Genomic DNA, 18674 nt, shown 5'->3' with positions numbered 1-18674 from the left:
GAATTGCTTAGATCCAGATGCACTGCAATTAATTGAAGAGATAATTTTTCTAGAAAAAAGTAATCATAATTTAACAATTCCCTGCATTTTGTTTTTCTCTCTAATAGGAGGTGGTTTCGATCAGTCATAGATATAAGTTTTATTCAATCTGTGTGGGAAAGTCAAGAAGGCAAGGGACGTGAAGTGGGTAGTCTATTAAACTCTAAATTAACTCTTTGATCTCTAAATTGATTTTCTCAAGATATTTAACAAAGCAGGAAAAAAGAAAGACAACAATATTAAGAACTGAGGTTTATAAAAATGTGTCTAAAAATCATCTTGTAAAGAGAAGAGAGATGTTTGCTGGTTTGGAAGTCATATAGAAATAGATATCTTTCATCTGAAGGGAAAAGTATATTCTGCGAATAGTGCTTACCTGATAGGTGTGTGATACTGCTTGATAATTGCCAATATTAGTTAATGAAAAATCTTCTTCGTATGACTGTTATTAGTTCACACTCATGTTACCATTGTATCATTGATTTTTGTTTGTTACAAAAGGTTTGGTTATTTGAGTATTGAATATGGATCACCATTAGAAATCCAATACCCATCTCCCTGCCACAGCAATGGGCAAAGAGACACCTTGTTGATGGAATTGATCCTATATCAGTCAGGATCAGAGCAGATGGCAGTCCTTTGTTCATCCTAGCTTGATGCCTGGTTTGGCGGCCAAAGCTGTCTTACGCCTAAGGCTCATAAATGTCAAATCTAATCAAATCCAGGCAGTAGAGTGCAAAAGGAGGAAGACAGATAGAGACCTTTGAACTGCCGTGCCACCCAGTGACCTGCTTTTCATCATATGGCACTAGTGGGCCATAGATACCTGCTTGTCACCACATCACATAGGAGTCAGAGGATACTGCTCAGGGCCTTGCCAGCCATTTGGCCAGCATGCAGCAGGAGCCACCATAGTGTCTGAAAATGTGGTTGTGGGATGGGAGAGAAAAAGAACTGGAACAGCTTGAGCATTGTGGAGAAAGATGGAATTGGAGACTTGAGGGTGGAGAGGAGTAGCCTGTTGTGAGTGGCCAGCCCATGACCTGGGGACATGGTGGGGTCCCAGTGTAAGTCTGCCACTGAGGGTTATGTTTAAGTCCCTGGCTATGTATTGGCATGGATTGGTGTTACTGTCCCTGGCTCATATTACCATGAGAAAACTTGGGAATGTCTTTGGTGGAGATAGCCACATGAGAAGGCATGGATTTCCAGAGGCTGTGCATAACTGGCCCTGCCCCTTACTGGATGCAGAGCTCTGGAGAGCTGGCCTGATCTCTCACCAGCTTCTTCTACCTGGTGAGAGATCAGGCCCTGAGCCTTTCCAAGACGGTACAGTCAAGTTTGTCCTGGTGGCAGGTGTGCAGGTGAGCCAGCCCCTAAGGCGTGAGTGTGGGAGAGCTGACTTTGTCACTTGTCTGCAGTGGGGTGGCATGGGCACAGAGGTGATACCTCCACACGCTCATCGTTTCACCTCTGACAATCAGAGAAGCTGCCACAGGGCCATACGCTTGGGAGAGCTATGATTGCCCCTTACCGTCTGCATCACCAGGTGAGGTGCAGGATGGGCCCTGTGCCTCATCTCCACATTTTAGTTGAGGTGTCCCTAAGAACAAGAAAGCAGCAGTGCTGGCCCTGCATTTGTCTGGTTTGAGACCGAATGGGTAGGGTGGTGATGCTTCCTCTTCCTCCCCTCCTTGCCACCTGCAGTAATCAGGAGAGTAGACCTGGGGTCATGAGAATGGAAGCCCTTGTCCTGGCCTATCACTGGCTGTAGCTCTATGGAAAGTGTGCTCTGAACTTGTGGGCAATACACTGGAGTTGACCTTGGTTGTAAAAACAGGGGTGAGCCAGCCCAAGAATATGAGCATGGGAGACCTGTCCCAGCCCCAGACAGGTTATAGAACTTGGGAGGGCGGGCCCTGAACTTGATTGGGCACCACAATGAAGCTGGCTTTAGAGGTGTGTGTTTGAGTGAGTTGGCCCTGAGGGCATGAGAGCAGGCAAGCTGACCATGCCTCCTATTGATGGGAACATTGCTGGAGACCTCACCCTAATCCTGTAGATAAGCGAGGGCTGGAGGTCCAGTCAGCTCAGCAACCACCAGGTCCAGATCCAGGTCTCTAAATTGGCTCACCCCCAAACCTATATCATCTGCAAACAGTTGTGATATGTGAAAGGGCCAGTCTTGCTGTTCCAAAGCTGCAGGATCTACAGGACACAGGATAACCGGAAGGAGTCCCGATGAAGATCCAATATTGATGGTGTCACAGAAGCCAAAGATCTAGAACCAGACCAATGGCTCATTGAAATGAACATTTGTAAATGAAGATGTGTAGACAGAGGGATATACTGTGGGATACCTTGTGACACAAAACAGTTTTCACAATGGAATGCTTTCTATGCTTTGCTTTTGTTGTTGTTGTTGTGCTGCTGCTGCTGCTTGTGGTGGTGGTGGTGGTGATGGTGGTGGTGGTGGTGTGTGTGTGTGTATGTGTGTGTGTATGTGTGTGTCTCTGTGTGTGTGTGCATGTGTGTTTTATTTTGGGGGGGGAGTTTGCAAGGACATAGGGTGTAGATGAGCAGGACTAGGGTGGATGATGTGAGCCTCACAAAGAATCAATAACAAAGTTTAAACAAAAAAGAAATCCAATATCACGATGTCAGTAAATCTAGTGTTTAGTCAGGACATGGTGTTTTTCACACAGCGATGTTGTATCCTCTCTTAAATAAACCATAAAGCATCTCTCCCTGTATCCACAAATGGGGTAGAGTAGAAGACGCTTCTAGCATGTCTCTTGCTAAGTATGCATTAATCACATTTGTGAGGACTTCAATCTTTTGACTTTAGCGACCATCTAAATCCTTACCTCTTGATATAATTAGATATCAAGAATTTTAACGTGTGAATGTTAGAAGACAAAGTCATCACTCCATAAATAACCCACATTTACAGTTAGGATATTTTAATAATTATATGATTAGCATACTTGCATTTCAGCACACTAAGGTATATTTTCCTTCAGGGAAAAAAAAAGAATATTTGTAATAAGTGGAACACTAGCCTAACTAACTTTTCACAGTGAAGCGTATTTAAAAGTGATGGGAAGGGAATATTAGCAATTACCAATAAGTGTCAGTGTGTGAAATGCTTCTAGGCAAACAGTGTGGTCCCTGCATTTGTACCAATGATTCAGGGCTTTTGTTAAAGATCTCACACACTATCCTCACAGCTCAGTAGGTTGGTGACTCTTTATCTGGAAAATGGTGCCTTTCGTGAAATTTCCAGAAAATGTATTTTTGTCACAAAGAGCTCTAGTCTGGTTTACAGAACCCAGCTCTGTGCATTCCTCAAAGAGACAAGACAGTTTGGGTCCAGCAATCCACTTTTGTGAACCTGTGCTACTGTCACTCTCTCCTATGCATGCCACTGCCACCTTTATTTAAATCATTAAGTTTGCTAAGTAGATAGAAAATGGTACTTCTTCATAGACTAAATCTTACGCCCAAGTCCAATAAAATTGATAGGATACGTTTTTACATGAAATGTGAATTGAATGTATAGTCCACCTTCTTCTTGTTTCATAAGAAGAATTTCAAAGTCAAAGCTCCAAGACATAAACTGCATTTTAAATAAATTTTCATAAATATTTGAGAAGAGACAGTTTGATAGGTGTTCACAATTTAGTGTCACCCGTGTTTATGAGCATTTGTGGCACAGCAATGTTGCTAGTTCATTCAGGATTAAGGCAGGATGATGTTAAGATATTAAGTGAACACTATATTCAATCACTAATTAACCAGTTAAATAATATAACAGTGATGATGATAATAGTAATGTCAAGCCTCTCATAAATAATTACTTTCTTTGGAATGTCTGTGCCAATAATGCAAGTACACTTTGATAATTACTGAAAACAAGAGGTATCAAAATAAATAAGTATAAATCTGTACTTTCGAACACTTATCTCTTTTAATATAAACTGGATATTGGAGTTTTATGGGGAAGACTGTCATCGAGCTTTATTATTTAAAGGTGTAATATAATTCATTTTACTTTGAACCTAAAGATACAATGTTTGCACTGAGTCGAGACAATTTGGGGATAATATATAAAGTAAAACCGTTACTATTTACTACTGTTCTCAGTAGGAATTTAGAACTTACAATATAGCTAGAGTACCTTTCTATGCTGTTGACACTAAATGGTATTTAAAATCTTTGAGGAGGGTTGGAGTGGTGATATCTCATTGTTACAGCACACTCAATCACTCAATCCTGTTTTTATGTTCATTCCCAAACTGTGTGAGTGCACTTCCCAAGGAACAGGTTCTGCATTCTTAGGGAGACTGACATAGCACTAATCTTAACATGGGTTTAGAAATCAGATATAATCATTGGCTATCTTACATGCAACAATTATAACAATTATTGTAAAATAATAAATAATAATTTTAAATTATCTAGGTGAAGTATTTACAGGAATCACAGTACAAGGTTTTTAGTCATAACTGTATTCTTTTGTAACAAGAACAAAACTGACCTTGATGTTCTGAAACAAGATTTATCACAGTGACCTTTCTGTAAGCCATGGTTACTCTTGTGATATTATTTTTTAAAAATAGAGACATTTCTTTCTCCACTTTCAAAAAATAGTTTTGCTGTTTTATTTAGAAGTTATTACTGACACTTGAGAACTATTTCCTGAAAAGAACTAAACAACGAGCAAGCAATTCAAAATTTTAAATGATGAATGATAATCTTGACCAGCTTTTAAAGTCCAATATGACTTAGTATTATAATTTGGTATTTCCACAAATATTGATATTTGATGGCATCAACCCAAACTTCCTGAGTTCAATTTCCCTGTGACCACTGGCTGTTCCATAGTGTGAGAAAACCTTACGTCTATGAATTTCAAGCTTCCCAGGATGCAAATCGAAATGAGGAATAGAAGTGGCAATCCAAGAAACAGTGTACACTGGATGTGTAGAGATTATACATAAGAAAATTGATCTATTTGATCCATTTTCCATAACTTAAATAGATTTGTAACTAAATAGTATTATCTGGAGAGACAGAAATGCTTTTAATAAGGTTAACCTAATATGCCAATTTTCTTTCAATTCCTTTTGATTGCTTTTGAGACAGCATCTCATCCTGTAGTCTACAATATTCTGGTGCTTACTGTATTCCTCAGATCACCTCAAACTTCTGCCAGTGCTTCTGCCTCAGGGTCCCAAGAACTGGGATTATAAGCATCAGTCAACATGGATGTCAATTTTCTGTACCAATAAAAAACTGGAAATAGAGTCATAAAAGGTCTGGTACTTACTAGGCTTATGTTCTCTTGATCGAATAAGTAATAATATTTACAATGCAAAGCTTGTTCAAAAGACAAGCCATTTTGCTTTCTCAGGCTCAGGAGCATAAAGGCTTTGGACTTGGTAGAGTGCTGATGTAAGAATCATCCCGATTCATCCAGGATTTCTGATCTCGTTTTGCTAGATACAAGTTTTATCGCATACCTAAGATATGACCATCTGAAGTGCCACCACACTCTGATCATTATTTCTGAGTAAGGTTAAAAGAGAGACAGGATTGTTCCCAATGGAGAGATCAATAGAAAGAGAAAACTGAACCAGAGGAGCATTCAGAAGGACATCACTGCTGCTCTTAAGCAGTTTGATGTAACAAGGTAGGAAAAAGTAGAGCTGACATGGCTGAGGAATGGGGAAGGTAAGACACATAGAGAGTCCTCTTGATGAGATTTTCTATAAAGACCAGAAATAAATGCTGCAAGAAGAAATAGATATGGTTAAAAACTATTTTTACCATTTTTATTTGCTTTTGTTTCTTTAAATTTTATATATGTACACATATAATTATTTATGTTATATATAATAATCAGTTCTTCTATTATAATAGAGGCATAGGAATGGGTGATTTGCTCACTACCAATTGTTTTCATCTATAAGAAAATATGTGAATAGAAATTTGAGTAAAAGTAGAATTGTGTAATGGATTTTCCTTTTATTTAATTAAAATATATTTATATCAGTTATCCTTTTTATATACTCCATCCTATACTTCTTATGTTTCAAGCCCACCCTGCTTTCTCCTAAATCCATTGCCTTCTCTTCATTAACTATTATTTTATACACATCTAAACAAGCAATTGTATAAGATTTTTTTTTTACCAGTCTTGCTTTAGCCTTCAAGGTAGGTACATTGGTTCATCACATTCCATTGTCAGTTTTTCTCTGCATTTTTACATACAGCTTTTCATATTTGTGTCCTGCTGCATTAAAAAATGTCTTTGAAGAGAACTGTGGGCAACACTCATCTGTGATTTTATGGAGTATTACTTACTTAGAATGCAATCGGAGTTATACTGGTTTCTCTTCTTAGATCCATGTTCTCACTAACTGGCTAAGTTTATAGCACCAACCATGATCTCCCTGTTGTTAAGCTGGCCTTGTGTTGAATTAGACAGCTCTTGGTTACTACCAAGACATAAATGATATTGTTGCACCTTTGGGGGTGTCTTGTCATGCTAATCATCATTGTGGTTCATAGGCATCACAGTACTATTGACTGTTTTCCTCCCTTCCCACCACGCATATCACCTTCCACTACTATGAAAGCTAGTTCTCAAAAACAGGCTTTGGGTTGGTTTCAATCAAATCCTCCAAATCCTATTTTCAAAGTGGCATATCTTCTTGCAGTCTACAAAGGGAAATAGGAACAACCTACATTGTATTGAGAGACTTTGGTTTCCCCTACCAACAGTTTGAAATGAGATTTCTTGTGCATGATATCAGGAGATTGCTTGAACAATAAGAAGGGTTGGCTTCCTTATGCCCACTGCATGAAACTGAATGGAATATAGAAATTTTCTCTTAAGATTTTTGACATGGATTTTTAAAATGATACTCAAAACAGAATATTTCTTAGTTTCTAAATGTTATCGTTCAGGAAATATGCACTTGATGTAACATAAACAGTACTTAATTTTAAATTTTTCTAAAACATTTCTACTACATAGGTACTTATTTCACAAACAAATCATACCATTCCACAATTCATTTCAAAACTAGAAGGGAATATATTTTTGTAGATATTTTTAACAATATAATACCACATTCCAAACAACAAGAATGGTATATGGAAAATTATTGTTAAGGAACAACTTTATTGTTAAATCAATACAGCCTTTGACTTAAAGTCAATTTGCCTAGGGTTTTATATGGCTTTATTGATTTGAATCATAAAAGATACAGAAGAAGAAACATTCATACAGGTTCAATAGCCTAAAAAAGGTGAAAGTACTTAGTCAAAACCTCAACTTGTAACTCATTGTGCTTTTGAGTACAGAAGTTTGGGAACAAAGAAAATTGCTTTCTTTTCCTTTTATATCACCACACTGTAGATATCTGCAGTGTGTCTGCTGTGTTAGTTTCCACTGTCATCTGCCCTAGTTATTCTACGTGAGATGGACACTACAGGCTACTTCTTCAGAAAGCAGTAATTCACACCCCAGAGAGCTGAACATAAATTGAGGACATGTTCACTTTGACCTGTAATTTAAAAGCTTGACTTAATGCTTTGGATTTTCTTATCTAGATTTCATTTTTAGTCCGTTTATTTTCTGACCTGGAAGAGTGGAACATATTTACATTTATAAGGAGCTTTGACTTTCATGACTAATGGATGTTAATTGCTATGACAGTGACATTTTGCATCCTACCCATATTTCTAGGTTACCTTTTATAGGAAAATCTTTGAGAAAAAATTACCAGGGCTTTTAGGAAAAACTAAAGTATACTGCTTTCTAAAAATAGAAAATTATTGCTAACATAAAATTTAATTTATATCACATGGGACCTTAAGAATTTAATTTTTTAAAAAAATCTGTTTTATGAAGTAGTAATCTTGATTTTTAAGGCAATTAATAACTACATGAACAATAATGAATTATTCTGGGTGCTCCAAGATTATTTTTTTGAACTTTCTTGTCCTGTGTGGTACACATCAGACTCAGGAAGTATAACCCCTTGAATTAACAAATAATATTTAGAAACCACTGGTTTCCCTCTGATAGTATTTTATAGATGCTCTGGTAGTTATTATAATCCATTCTAGCTGGTTCCACTAAGCCTGTTCTTCCCTGTAGGACATTTTTAATCTCATTATTTGGTAGGAGCTCAGTTTGCAGGCAGACATTTAACAAAATGTTTGAAATGCACTTTGGTCTCAACCAGAGAAACCTTGTTTATCTATGGTGCCCAGCTGTGCACAGCTCAAATCCAGAGAGAAAATTTCAATTTTAAAAGTCTTACAGAAAAAGTAAAATAAATTAAATGTGTTCCACTTTAGGATAAAATAAATATTAGTCAGTGTAAAGCAGTTAAGAGAACTGTATAATTTCAATTCTCTGTACCCAGAATTTAAATATTTATGTTTCTAATCTTTATTCAAGTTGTCAGATAAACCATAAAATTCTTTGACCATAGTAAAGATTTCCTTGCTGAGAAAAGTAATTGGTATCTTCTACAACAGATATGAAGAGAGATCACACTATTATTTATTTTTAAGAGTAAAAACTATTATGTACTTATTTCTTCATAGAATAACTGTCTAACCATCAGAAATTAAACAGCATAACTTTTTAATAGAATGTGAAATCTGCAGCAGAAATTGGGAATTTCAGAATCATGTGTTAGAAATAGCTCTTCATCATTTTTTTTGTCTCCTAATGTCATAGTTTTATGCTTCTGGCTCCTCAGGTATAAATGAAACATTTTCTAATTTGTTAGAGTAAGGCAAAACCTACCAGAAGGAGTTGAAATTATCTATGTGCTATTTGTGGTATTGCAGGTTTAGATATCACAATATTAAATTAGTATTGCTCATTTTGTGTGAAACAATTATTTTCAATGTTTGATTCTCAAATGAGTCATCTGATAATATTTGAACATAGTATTCCGTTAACTAGGTCAAATAAGACCTTATTTAGCCTTAGCATTTTGAAACACAAAAAGGATTTCTTTGCAGCATATGTAGAGACTCATATCTTCATGCATTGCACAATGAAATAGTTTTGTTTTCTTAACATTGGGATGGGGCTGAGGAAGGTGAACCCTGTATCATTTGCTTCTCTCATCCTTACAGCTAAATTCATAACAAGAAGCCAAGGAGTAAGAAAGGGTTTATTTTAGCTCATGGTTCAGAGCATACAGTCCATCATGGCAGGGAAGCAGGGGTGGAAGGAACAACGTATACATGACAGGGCAGGAATTTGCTCACCAAAGTGGCCAGAAAGCAGAAAAGAGAATAATGCAATTATCCTTTTTTTCGCCCCCATTCCTGTTTGTATTCAATCGGGGTCTGGAGCTCATGGGTTACTGCTGCCAGTAATCAAGGTGTGTCTTCCCTCTCTGAAACTACTGTTTAATCATGCAGATAGCCTTTTTCTCCTAGGTGATTCAAACCCCAGCCAAGAAGACAGTCACAACACTAACTAAACAGAATTATCTCTGTTACAAACAATATTCTAATAAAAGGTTATACATTTCTTAACAGTTTCAATTAACACAGTCTTTTAAATAATTCCTCCATGAGAAGTACTTCAGCGATAGTCTCTCTTCATTATAATATTGATCATCATAGCAGAACCACGTGAGATAGCTACAGGCTATATAACAATTCCAAACTGATTTCTTTTCTTCCTTAGGATACAGATGTTGGACATCATTCAGAATGGATATTTCTCTGTGCTGTCACTCAAATTTTGCTTTGGCTAGGAGTATGAATTCTCTAAATTAGCTCAAATGGAGACCAGATCTTTGGCAAGCCCATTGTAAAATATACTTGTTTCTTAATAATAGAGAGAACAATGGGATAAAAATTTTTACCAGAATCAAAATGAAATACCATTACTATAGGTGTGAGATGAGTTAGGTCAACTCAATGAATAAATCAAATTCTGTTTGTAATACCTGATTTATTTGTAGTAAATTTTAAAGTAATCATCTGACAAAGAATATATGTCTACTTTATGCCAAAAATTATGTAAACAGAAACATTAATTTGATGATTTAAAGTATGATGTGGTAAAGAGAATAAATAGGTTACACATTTAAAGAAATATTACTCCATTTCCATAAGCTTTATTTTCTATTTTTAATATGAAAACCTTAGTCCTATATTTTTGAAGTATAGGATAGTTTAAAAAATCAGGATTAATGATAATAAATTATTTACTAAAATCCTGTATTCTAACCAGTTGAATTATGAGGTTTTTTTTGTTTGTTTGTTTGTTTTTTTTTTTTTTTTTTTTTTTTTTTTTTTTTTTTTCGAGACAGGGTTTCTCTGTGTAGCCCTGGCTGCCTGGCTGTCCTGGGCCTGGCTGTCCTGGAACTCACTCTGTAGACCAGGCTGGCCTCGAACTCAGAAATCTGCCTGCCTCTGCCTCCCAAGTGCTGGGATTAAAGGCGTGCGCCACCACTGCCCGGCAAATTATGAGTTTTTTAAATTGAACCAAAAAACAAAATTTGAAATCCTATTTGAAAATACATGTTCCATACTTTCAAGAGAAGTGTACATTTTAGTCTAAAATGATTGTGTTAAATTCCAAAAGAATGTATATATTGATTCTAGGCTATTCAAAAGTGACCTTTCTCCCTAAACATATTAAACTTGTATATTATTTACTGTATTCTTTTAGCTTTTTTTGACTCAAGAATATGAATTCAGATCAATAACTGCATAAGGAATTAAAGTGCATGTGAGTTTAAAAAATCCTCCCCTTCAGAAAGTTTATGTGAAAATTAATATTGTTGCAATTTATCGTAGATGAGTTCTAACAAGTTACAAGGAAGGTGAATTTTAAGTGAAATAATTATCTGCCATTCCAATAAATCTCTAAATCTATTTCCCCTCTTATTATGAATAGATTCTTCTCTCATACAATATGTCCTGAACAGAATTTCTTTTCCATCTACTCCTCCCAATTCCTACCCAACTCCTCTACCACAACTGAATCTATTCTTCTTCTATCTCTTGTTAGGAAAAACAAAACAAAAAACAAACAAACAAAACAAAAAGCGAACTTCTAAAGGTAACAAGAAAACATAACAAAATAAAACACAATAAATTAAAACAATCCCATCACATTAAAGGTAGACAAGGAAAATCAACAGAAGGAAAAGAGACCCAAAGGAAAGCACAAGAATCAGAGTCCTCCTTGTTTCCACATTCAGAAGTCCTATAAAAATACAAAACTGAAAGCTATCATATGTACAAAGAGCACCTGGTATAGACCTAGGGTGGCCTTGTGCATGCTGCTTCAGTCTTTCTGAGTTCATGTGAGCCTTGCTCAGACTATTTATCAAGGACCTTGTTTATCTGGTGTCCTCCGTCTCTGCCTTTTGCACTCTTTCTACCTCATCTTCTGTGGAGTTCTCTGAGCTTTGAGGAAAGAGATTTGATGCTGACATCTCAAATAGAAACTCTTAAATCTATTGATTCATGTGTTTACTGATAATCCATCAAGAGTCATGTAAGTATATAAAATTAGTTACTAAAAGATAGGTAATTATATCCGGATTGTCAACTTAGTCTTTGTCAGTGTTTTGGCTCACAGTGATTAATTCTATTCAAACTTCTTTGATTTCAAAGGTTAGCATGACTTTCAATGATTTGCCTTTTTCTTTATTACAAATAATGTAAGCAATAAAAGGGAAATTTTTTATCATTTGGAGCTTAAGTTGGACGCGACTCAATCTTGGAATGATATGGCTTGGGGCCACTCAGATTTTTCTTCCTGGGGTGAGGGGAGGGAATCATGGAACTTCACAGTTATTCTTCTGACTTGTTGATGTGATGTGGTACTAAAAACATCCTTCTTATCTCTGTCTGATTAGAACTTTGTGCTGAAATGATAAACTTAAGAGCATGCCTTTCAATGTCCGAGGGCAGCTGTTATATTTTCTTTGCATTTATTATGCATTTTCTGCAGATTGCAGAAGATTAACATCTTAGAACAGTTCTCCTATGGATACACTTAGATGCATCTCTGCTTTTTCCTCAAATGTTTGTTTGTTTCTAGGAAGTAAATCAACAAAGCCAATACATATTTAGTTTATTTGAACATCTAGATAATTGATAGAACACTGTAGATAATTATTTCATAGTAACCAATGGTTACTGAGAATATTTATGACTCCTTCTTATAAGTCTGTTTTTCTTAATGATGACATTATTTATGAATGTATAAAGATTTTATGGATACACACACACACACCATACACACACACACACACACACACATATATATATATATATATATATATATATATATATATTTCATAAAAATTTAAAAGCTGTTTTTATAGTTTTAATGTAGTTTGACCTACTTGTTTGGAAAATGTGAGGATTTGTGTTGATAGTATGTGTTAGAGAAAAGTACTTTTTCATCTTGTTATCAGTAGATGGACACAACTGCATTTCCATGGTGGTTAACTACATTAAAAGTGAAAAGTTAACAGTTTTAAATTTAAAAGAAAATCTGTCCATATTCTATTAATTTGGATAAGTCTACTCAGAATAGATATTTGCTTATTATTTTATTGTCAACAAACCTTTGAAAATATTCCAAAAACCTATAGGTGTTCTAAATATTACTTAAGTACCTGCTCTAGTTCTTACTTCTATGTTATCTGAAGCTCTTGGTTTTTTTTCAAATAAATGACAAATGAATATAAACAATTGAGATGTGTTCTCTGAAACAGAAGTTTCCTAGAGTGTTCCAATAGAGTAAGTATGTACTTTTCTCTCCTGAGAGTAAAAAAATGAGGGCTTATTTTTAACTGTACTGATTAATTTAATATTGGATTGTTGGGAGGAGGATGACAAAGAAACTAAGTCTATGGAAGTTTGCAACAAGAGAAAGAGTTTATGGGTATTATAAGAATGTTCAGGACTGCAGATGCAGTTCAGTGGCATGGTGCTTGTGTAGTATAAAGTAGGCCTTGGTTAGTTTACAGGGGGGTCATTCTACATACACACACACACACACACACACACACACACACAAACACACACGGGAGCTCTACTAAGGCAATAGTTAAATAGCATCTTAAGTCTCCCACAACTTCATTTGTCATTTATGAAACCTTGGCATTCACTTCAGTTCAAGTGAATGTAACACTACAGAATACTTTTATTAAAGTAAATTAACAATCACTAATGAGGAGCATTTGTATTCTAGCCTTTTGTACCTGATTACTTTTCTGACTTGATTTTTCTTACCTGAAATATTCAGTAATGTATGTTCAGTTATTATTTGTGTAACACAAAAAAGCCAAAAGTAGTAGCACACAGTATAAGGCATGATTGATATCACATGATGCTGTTAAAAATATGACATCACAAAGAAACACATTAACTTGGTTTTTGTACAAAAATGTTTTAAAATGTGCCTTGTATAGCTCTGTATGTGTTCAGGGCCTTTTCCAGTGATGACTATTTTTAATATCAGCACTTGACAAATTAAATTAAATTAAATTAAAACAGGTGTCAGTAACCCATAGGACCTCATTAGAAGAGCTTGTTTCTAAAAAATCAAATAAAAATATTCACACAATTTACTCAACTTGTACTCTAATAACCAGTTTATTTGTTTTGCTCTTCTCTATTATACCAATGTCCAAGTATATTAAAATCTATTCAGTATCATGATTCATCATAAAAATAGAAATAAAACAACAATATGTTAACATTTTACCTGAGATATGAAAAGACAACAGAATAATAAATACTGATGAGACTTTGGAGATAGAGATGACTTCTTCAGTGTTTGGCTCAGTTAGGGTTTCTTGCTGCAACGAAACACCATGACCCCTAAAAAAAAAAAAATGAGAAGAAAAGGCTTTGTTTGACTTACACTGTCATATCTTTGTTCATCATGGAAGGAAGTCAGAAAAAGAATTCAAGCAAGGCAGGAACCTTGAGAAAGGAGTGAAATCAGAGGCCATGAAAGAGTGATTCTTACTACTTTGCTCCTGATGGCCTGTTCAATCTATTTTCTCATAGAACCCAGAATCATCAGCCTGGGGATGAAAACATCCACAATGGGCCAAGTCTTCCCCACATTAACCTACAGCATCATAATTGGATCTTATGTAGGCATTTTTTCAACTGAGGTTCCTTCCTTTCAGTTAACTTTATCAGAAATTAAGTTCACATAAAACTATCTAACACCATGTTGGTTTAATTAAAAATTAGTATAGCTGTTAGGAAACCAGGGTGAATGTTCAAGAACTACAAATCACTGATATGGGCTGGGGAGGCACATTGATGAATGTACAATCAGAAGGGATGACATCAGCGTGTAAGAGACACTTGCACACTTGTGAAACACTATAATCAGTAGAGCCAGGATACAGAGTTATCTGGGTGAATGGATGAAAATGGTGTATACACACTGAAAAATTATTCAGTTGTGCCCATTTTAGTAACACGATGGAAGGAAGGAAATATTACATTAATTTGGATAAGTTCAGAACATAAAGACAAATATACTGCACATGTGATTGTGTGAGGTAAATATCTGACTTTATAGATTAAACAATAAAATGATGATCATTAGAGGGAAAGACATTTGTGGAGTAGGAGGGATGCATAGAGGCTGGTTACTGAGTACTAATCCACACTTAGGAAAGATTAATGCCTTTGTCCTTCAGCTCAACTGTGTGGACACAATATGTAATGATTGACTGATGCTTCCAAACTCCTAATAAATGAGATTCATAAATCTTAGAAAATCTGTAAATGTAAATTATAATGATTTAATCATTGTATGGTCTTAAGCATGATTAAGTTATGTATCCATAATTTTTAAGAATATAAAAACATTAAAAAACTTATGTGTTTGTATTTATATATTGCTTGGTGCTCAAATAATAAAATTATAAATAAACAATTAAGGTACAAATAATACAAGATACATAGCATAATTACTAATTTGAAAATAATGTCTGCAATAATCAAAGGCAATTAAATTAAAATGAAATTAATTAGTGTTGTGTTTTTAAGTACACATCCTAGTGGTCAACCTTACTGTAGTTTCATGATCAATTCATAGAATTTTATAATGTACAATACAAAAAGTTTATGGAAATAGTTTAAGTTACATATGCTATTTCACCTAGAAAGTTCAATCTTAGGAGATTGGTTTAAGATGATTATGAAATATAAATGAATACAGAAGACATAGGATAGTCTCATTGTGTTTGTAATATTGAAAAAGCTGAAATCAATCTAAAATTTAAATATTTAATGGGGAAATATATTTTGATTTATTTTTTCCATAATAAGATTTATTAACTATTTAATTATTGTTAACTAATAGAATATTTAATGAGGAATATATCATACTGTACTAGTATATAAAATTAAGATATAAAATGCATGTATGGTATGATTTAATTTTGTAACAATCATTTATACATATTAAGGTAAAGAAAAACTCAAATAATGCAAGCCATATTTATATATATATAATTCCTCAAAGTTTAGTAAATTGTCACATTTTAAATTTTTGAAAAAAGTAAATAATTACTATTATTTTGGATATTTGAAAAATATTTAGGTAGAAAAGTAATTATATTACTATAATACAATCATACCTAGAGGGTAGTAATGGACTGAACTCAAATTTAGGTGACTATCAAGAATATTATTTTTTCATTTCTTATTGACATGTATTAATTGTACATGAATGGTATTCAGGATGATAACTCAACACACACATACAGTGTGCAGTGATAAATTTCAGCATTGCTTCCCCTATACCTTCTCAACCTCTAGTGATCACTAATTCATCTCAAGTTATTTATGTTTTTGTAGAGTCTGGCTTATTTCACTTAGTACAGTGTTCTTCGGTTCCCTGTCTGCTACAAATAGACAGTCACTCTTCTTTGTGCCTAAACTAAGTTCTGCTGTATACATACTTACCACATATTATTTACCAACTTATCTGTTGATGGTTGTAGTGGTGAGTTTTGCTTCTCCACTTTGGCTCCTGGTGGATAGCATGCGTGCACCTGCCCAGGAGCTATATTGATTCACGAATTAAAGACACACACACACACACACACACACACACTTATTTTTAAAATGCCTTAGCTACCTCAAAGGCTGGGCACTCCTAGACCTTCCCCTGCTACCCCAGGCACAATCAGGAAAATGCCAGTGGCCACTTACCTGAAGTCTCAAATGGTTGGTTGGCTTTATTTCCTGTGGCTCTTGCATCCCATCCTTATACCCTGACTAATGGTGTTCTCCCCATTCCTCTCTGTGTCATGGCCCACACAACTCTTAAGTGTCTCTACCTTTTGCCCAACCATTAGCCACTGGCATCTTTATTGATCAATCAAAAACCAGTTGAGGACAAAGACCTTCAGTTTCTAGACATGCATATTCCTGATTCCTATATGTGAGATGGCTGGATCTAGAGATAAATCTAACATTAGCTCTTTGAGGAACTGTTGTGTTGTTCTTCATATGCATCAGTTTACATTAACTAAGTTTATATGAGAATTCTCTTAATTTCCCAGCCTATCCTGCATTTGTGTTTGGATTTTTGTTGATACTGTAATTTTAACTTAGATAATGTGATTGGAGTATCACTTTATATTTCCTAATAATTAATAATATTAGTATTTCATATATTTGTGCCTATTTTTATTTCTTTGTTTAGATTTAGATGAGTATGATTAAATTGTAATTTATATCCTATACCTGTCATGAATATAATTCTTTTTAAAATTAATTTGAATTGAGGAAGAACCAATTTGTTGTTGTAATTTTTGTTTTTGTTATTGTTGTTGATGCTTTTAGTCCTTCACAGTGTAAAATAAGAACGTCAAAAGATGCCTCTAAAATATAGTATTGGGGCTAATGGCTATTCATCATCACCTGATCAGAGCTGAGTCAGGTTTCAGGCACATGATTTACAGGTGAAGTAACCAAGACAGTTACCTATAACAAAGAGTTTCTCAAGACCTGAAGTGGAAATTTTTGATTTCTTTAACAGCTCAGGGGTGTCACGTGATATTTTTCTGGAAGCTGTCTAGTTAGAGGGCATGTTATGTTTTGCTGAAAACAGACACATGGCAGGCCATGTGATGTTGAGAACTAAATAGAGCCCCACAAACAGTGAGAGGATGCTCTTGCATTGCTACGTTGTGCAACACTTCACTGGTATTCGCTGGTCTTCATTGGTCTTCACTTCATAGATACAGAAGCACCAAGGGACTTCTCATGGTATTACAGCTGATTCTGGCAACTTTTCCTCTTATGCTAGTTTGGTGGTGGAGCCTTCCTATTAACCTTCAATTCCCCTACCTACCTCTGGTCAGTCTGTTAGAATGGAGGTTGAAACATTTAACAACTCTAAATAAAGTCAGCTTTGAAAAAGTCTGTGTCTACAAAGACCAGCCTTGATTTTTCTAGAATATTTTGTAATAACACCGTTGAGAGCGTTTGGGAGTATTTTCAATACTTTTAGTACTCATTTTTTGAAAAATTAGTTCCATTTTATACAATATGAGTTCCCTAATATCAGAAGAATAATTTGACAAGTTTTCTATAAAATCAAGGTAATGTAATTCTTTGAAAGGTACAGAAAAGTTATATAAACTGGTATAGATATATCAGTTTGGATTCAGAACTTGAAGAAAATAAAGTTGACAGACTTATTTAACATAAAGCCTTAGAGACTCCATTGATTTGCATCCATGTGGAATCTGATAGAGCTGTGATTCCATAAAACATATTTTAGAATGCAACGATATGAAGAGAGTGAAAAATGAATTGTTAGCTGTGAAGAACTCATTACAGTATCAAGTAAAATGCAAAATGTTTATAATTTGGTTGTTAACTAAGCAAAGTGTATCTTATGTTACACAAGGTAAATATCATATTTCTATACACAGAGATCATTGCAGATGTTAGATATGTATCAACAAAACAGATCGATAAATATTGCTATCATATTAGAAAAAAATATGTTTTGAAAGACAGAGGATAGACAAGAAGGAGAGCTTAGAGCTAAGAATTATTTGTTTGTTTCTTTGTCTTTTAGCTCCTTCTGTCACTATTTTCCTTCAGAGAGCCATGGTTAGAAAAGGAAAGATAAAGGCTTAAGAGTATTTTCTATCAAACTTTGTGTCTTATCTAATTCATACATCAGTAACATGAAACTTAAATCTTATTTTATTGTTTTTAACATATAGGTAACACTGAAGAAGCAATAAACAAATAACATAAGAAATCAGAAAAGGGATGGTCTTGGCTCCTTGCAAATATATCATCAGAAGAAAACACTTGTTTATTTTGTTTTCCTGTTAATCTGAATTTTATTGAAGGCTGATTTTTAATTTGATTTTAATTTGATTTTTAATTTGATTTTTAATTTTTAATTTGGTGGTAGTTTGGCATTCTTTAAGGCATCTTTTTTTCAAAATGGCAGTTTCTTGAAGATTTAAGCATATGATTGATAAATTGCATGTAATTCATGTCAACCATCCCATGATCTGAGAAAGATTCAAATGAGAGACTATTGCTATTTC

General features: G+C 34.7%; 1 protein-coding gene and 1 non-coding gene across 17 annotated transcripts in view; both read left to right on the top strand.

Annotated features, from left to right (window-relative positions):
• The window catches only part of Robo2 (roundabout guidance receptor 2), a 1463572-nt gene that overhangs the window by 701380 nt on the left and 743518 nt on the right, over positions 1 to 18674 (top strand). The gene's annotated exons all lie outside the window — the stretch shown is intronic.
• LOC117718320 (small nucleolar RNA SNORA48) lies at positions 599 to 741 on the top strand. Its single transcript, XR_004608018.1, has one exon. It is a non-coding gene; the product is annotated as a small nucleolar RNA SNORA48 (small nucleolar RNA).

This window comes from Arvicanthis niloticus, chromosome 12 (genome assembly GCF_011762505.2).
Source record: "Arvicanthis niloticus isolate mArvNil1 chromosome 12, mArvNil1.pat.X, whole genome shotgun sequence".
NCBI classification, from domain to species: Eukaryota; Metazoa; Chordata; class Mammalia; order Rodentia; family Muridae; genus Arvicanthis; species Arvicanthis niloticus.
This window is presented reverse-complemented; position numbering and strand designations above follow the sequence as displayed.